Genomic DNA, 5,460 nt, shown 5'->3' with positions numbered 1-5,460 from the left:
TACTTTTATTTTTACTGTATATTACTTAAGTTGTAATAATTTTTTAAATATTGCATCTAAGAATGTTGATATTTTGATCCTCGAAGGTTACCATTGTTAATATTTGGGGGGCATCCCAAGCAGTCCTAAGAGGTTTTGGAGTTTACTCTGAGAAGTACTCAGGAATAAAAAGCTAATGCAAGGCACTCAGAGGTGCTGAGAGTTGATTAAGGGTCCTATTTTATTGATCAAACCTGTGGCTGAGAGTGGGTGAATTTAACCCTTTAATCCCTGTTTCCTTATCTTATTAAGCACAGTTGTTTGAGTGGCCTGCAGGCAACTATACATGCTTATTAGATGAGTGACTTAAGGAAGTGGCAGAGTAGGGAGGAATCAGTGGCAGAAAAATATTGACTGCATCTTATGTATGTCTTTTACAATTGAAATAAAATAAATTATAAGATTAATTAATAGTCCAGACATCCAAATGGGTCACATTATGTTTGGTAGGATTTGTCATCTTCAAGACCCAATATTTTATGAATATTAGTAGGCTCAAGTTATATGATATAGGCTGATGCTTCTCAAGCATCAATGCTATGAAATGTGGAAAATATGGTAAAAACAAATTTCTAGCATGTCTATGGTTATTTTGATATCTAGATTAGGAATCTGATTTGACTAAATATCTCGGTTTGTGTGTGTACACCCATACATATGTCTAGAAGCAGAAAATCTGGCCCAAAGAAAATGACTTCAGGAATAATGGGTAGAAAAATTAGTCTGGAAAGTCACAAATATACAAACCCTATCAGTTCCCTACACTATTAAGACATATTTATATTCTACTAAACAAATGGCCTTTATGCTTACTCAATTAAATTAAAAATAACTTGGGCTGGAGAGATGGCATGAAGGTAAGGCGTTTGCCTTTCATGCAGAAGGATGGTGGTTCGAATCCCAGCATCCCATATGGTCCCCCGAGCCTGCCAGAAGCGATTTCTGATCATAAGGCCAGGAGTAACCCCTAAGCGCTGCCAGGTGTGACCAAAAAAAAAACAAAATATAAATAATAAATAAATAAGTGTTAAGGAATACATTCATGGCTTGAGCAACAGAGTCAAAATAAATGTATACATTGTTTTCTGAGAGTTTCTGGTTCAGAGTTAGATTTGTACCCCAAGATTCACAGAAGCATTTTTTAGGACAACCAAGAACTGGAAAAAAAATTATATTTTATTTTATTATTTAAAAGAATATCTTTATTTAAGCATCATGATTACAAACATGTTTGTAGTTGGGATACAGTCATGTAAAGAACACCCCCCTTCACCAGTGCTACATTCCCACCACCAATGCCCTCCCTTTGCCTCCTCCCCCAGCCCCTGCCTACTTTGGGACAGCTATTGTACTTCTCTTTGTCATTATTATCATCATGCTAGTTGTCAGTGTAGTTATTTCTCTAACTGCACTCACCACTGTCTGTGGTGAGCTTCATATCATGAACCAGTCCTTCCGGCCCTCATCTCTGGGAATCATTGCAAAAATGTCTTTTATTTTTCTTAAAACCCATAGATGAGTGAGACCAATCTGTGTCTATCTCTTTCCCTCTGACTTATTTCACTCAGCATAACAGATTCCATGTACATCCATGTATAGGAAAATTTCATGACTTCATCTCTCCTGACGGCTGCATAATAGTCCATTGTGTATATGTACCACTCTTTCTTAGCCATTCTTCTTTTGTTTTTGTTTTATTTTTGTTCCCCCCATTTACAATACAGACCAGGCAAAGGGCCTGGGTTGAAGTGTATATAGAGTGCATTTACTGTACCTCCTCTTTCTATACAGTCAATGTTAAGAACACAGCCTTTGGTAAACATAGGGAGGCCTTATCTTTTCTTTTATTATTTTATATATATAACCCTTTATTATATATTTTATATATATTTATTATATATTTTATATTTTGTATATATTAATATTTTATATATATATATATATATATATATATATATATATATATATATATATAAAACCCTTCACCAGTGCAACATTCCCATCACCAATATCCCAAGTGTTCTTCCTCCTCATTCCACACTGGCCTGTACTCTAGACAGGCTTTCTACAGGCCATTCTCCTTTTGAAGGACGTCTTGGATGAAACAACCTTAGTTTCTAATAAAAAAAAGAGTGATACTTATGCAAAATAGAATCATTTTTAAATGCAATGAAAGAGAAAGCACTGTCAACCTCAGTATAAAAGACTAAAAGTATTATGCTTAATGTTGTTCTTAAAGAGAATTATTCTATTAAATAAGTCACATACAGGTTAAAACCATTGGATTACACTCACATAAAGTAGAACAAATGAATAAAAAATGAGCTCAGGCTATAAAATCAAATTAGTAGTGATGAGAAGGGATGGGATGGTGGCTGGTAAATCATTGGACAAAGGGAGTTAATTGTATAGTGATATACTTTTGTGGTCATCTTAATACTACCTATACAGAAACTAATTTGTGCCTGAATTTACCTGAAATTAATGTTGAGAATCATTGAAGTTTTTGCAAAAATGTGTGAGCTGAAGAGATAATGCAGCTTATAATGCATTTGAAGCATTTTATAATGTAGTTACCCAGGTTCAACCTCCAGCATCCATACTGACCCCTGAGTTATTCCTGAGCACAAAGCCAGAAATAAGTCAGCCCAGAATACTGCCTGGTGTTAGACTCCAAAAATAAAATATAAATATGGAATTTTTAAAGTTCTGAACATTTGAAAATATTTAAAACTTTACAACCTTAGCTTAGAATTTCGAGTTGCCTTCAGGAGCTCTGGGTGTCTAAAAGATCATTTTACAATCAATTCTAAACCTGCAAATGCATGTTTGGCTTCTAGCCTTTTGCAAGGCCTTTCTAGCATGTACAGAACTTTGTCCTCCCTTTCATCACTGCATCTTTCAGTGACCGACTCGAATCTTACTGATCTCAATCCAGGCGGTCGGTCCCCTAAAGCCCTGTTTGACCTAGATGCCCTTTGTGGTTTCATAAACACTGATTCATAAAATCCCTCAAGTCTGGATATGAAAATTACGAAATCACTTTAAATGTATTTGAAAACAACACTGCTGGTAAGAATGGTCCTGGAACATGGTATGTCTAAAACCCCACTAAGAATAACTTTGTAAATCACAACGGTTTAAAGAATTTTTTTATATCTGAAAACAAACAGCAGATAAGGACTTCTGAGTGTGCAATGACTTACTCCCTTGAGATATGAGAGAAATTCCATCATCTTGAGGCTACTGGAAATGTTTTGGGGGGGATCTTTGATACTGTGAATTTGGCTATCTTTCATTTCCAGTGAAATGAAATTTTATATGTAAAAATATGATTTCCATTGATAATTTAAGATTTTTTAAAGTATTACAAAAAAGTGATTCCCCACAAGACATAAAAATAATAAGTTGGGGCCACAAAGATAGTACAATGAATAAGGCCCTTTTGCCTTATAGTCAGCCAACTCAGGTTCAACCTCTGGCACCCCGTCTAGCTCCCGAGCCCCAGTAGGGGACCCCTATGCTCAGAGGTAGGCAAGAACCCTAAGCACTACCAATTATGGCCCCAAACAAGTAAAAAAAATACAAAAAAATGAAATTGTATAAGTATTAGAAATATAAATTATGTTCCTCTTGTAATCAAATGTGTGATTAGAGAAGGAATGGCCTGCCAATAAAAAATATCCGAGTTTTGAAATAGGGTCAATAATTCTACAACTGGGGTCAGAGTAGTGGCACAAGTGGTAGGACTTTTTGGTGTGGCCCCCCCAAAACAAATAATAATAATTATTAATAAATATTTATAATTATGTGTAATTATATTATTTATAATTGATATTATAAAAATAAAAATAAAAATGAATAACAATAATAATAAATACTACTAATATTAATTCTACAACTAAGTTACTTTCTTGCATTTTTGTGGGTTTTTTTAATGTAAAAACTAGAATTTATCACTTTTTATAAAGAATTCAAAGAAAGAAAACAACCATAAACATAATGGAAAACTATGCAGCTTTAAGAGAAGTTGAACTATTGCAGTTTGAGGCAATTTGGTGAGAACTGTTAATTGAAAATGTTAATTGAAAATAAGATAGAGGGGGCCTGGAGAGATAGCACAGTGTGGCGTTTGCCTTGCAAGCAGCCGATTCAGGACCAAAGGTGGTTGGTTCGAATCCCTGTGTCCCATATGGTCCCCCATGCCTGCCAGGAGCTATTTCTGAGCAGACAGCCAGGAGTAACCCCTGAGCAATGCAGGGTGTGGCCCAAAAACCAAAAAAAAAAAAAAAAAGAAAATAAGACAGAGGGAGGACAATGGGTAGATCTGAGTTTTATAAAGAAACAATGGGAATAGATAGCATTGGAATGGTAAATCCTTGACCTTGCATAACAAGACTGAGAAGAGATGAAGGGGGTGGGAGGATAAAGAAGTTGTATAAAAACATAAATAAAGTGGTGGAGGGTCTTGGGTGATGATAAACTGTAAGAGTTACTTCTCAAAACAATAAACATTTAAACTTCTGTAAATATGTCCTAGACCAATTTAAAGGTGAGGGAAAAAAAGGGTACGGAAAATTATGAATATGAGCTGAAGAGATAGGCAGGGTGCTTGCCTTGTACTCAGTGGACCATAGTTTGTTTGATCCCCTGACCCTATATGAGCACAGAACCAAGAGCAAGCCCTGAACAACACTGCATATTTCCCCTCATTCCCCAAAATAATGGTACCAGGATCAAATAGTCATATGAATATTAAGTGGAAATAAAAAATGATCAGACTCGAACATCAAACCCAAAGTCAATGACAACAGAATCGATACCCAATCTACATCAAGCTGTACAAGTGGGGAACAGTTACACTAGCATTATGGGTGGTAATAAAGAAGGGAGATATGGGGTGCATGCTAGGAATAGAGTTGGAGGGAGGACAACATTGGTGGTGGGAATGGTCCTGATCGTTGTCAATGTGTACCTTAAATATTATCGTGAAAGATTCATAATTCACTTTGGTCAAAATAAATATTATTTTAAAAACCTTAAAAGAAATAAAAAGTCAATTGAAAAAAAAAGTAAATTTTATGTGAACTAATCTCACTAACAAGGCTTCCTGTGATAATATAGTCTGAATTCATTAGAATTTTTTGTTTGTTTGTTTGGGGGCCACACCCAGTAGTGCTAAGGGGCTACTCCTGGCTCTGCACTATAAATCACTCCTGGTAAACTCAGGGGACCAGATGGGATTGGTCAGACGCGTGCAAGGCAAATGCCCTCTACCTGCTGTCCTATTGCTCCATCCCCTAAAATACATTTTTTAAAGAATTCCCATTTCTGAAAAAAAAATAACAATTTCTGTTATTTTACCAATTTGTTTTATAAAATATTTGTAAAAGTCTCAAAAAATTCACCAAAAAACAAACA

General features: G+C 35.3%; 1 non-coding gene across 1 annotated transcript; it reads right to left on the bottom strand.

The window, feature by feature from the left end:
- Positions 1-1,737: 1,737 nt before the first annotated feature.
- On the bottom strand, positions 1,738-1,871 carry LOC125995613 (small nucleolar RNA SNORA51). The gene has a single exon (XR_007491108.1). It is a non-coding gene; the product is annotated as a small nucleolar RNA SNORA51 (small nucleolar RNA).
- Between the last annotated feature and the right edge of the window lie 3,589 nt (positions 1,872-5,460).

Source organism: Suncus etruscus, chromosome 17 (assembly GCF_024139225.1).
Source record: "Suncus etruscus isolate mSunEtr1 chromosome 17, mSunEtr1.pri.cur, whole genome shotgun sequence".
NCBI classification, from domain to species: domain Eukaryota; kingdom Metazoa; phylum Chordata; class Mammalia; order Eulipotyphla; family Soricidae; genus Suncus; species Suncus etruscus.
This window is presented reverse-complemented; position numbering and strand designations above follow the sequence as displayed.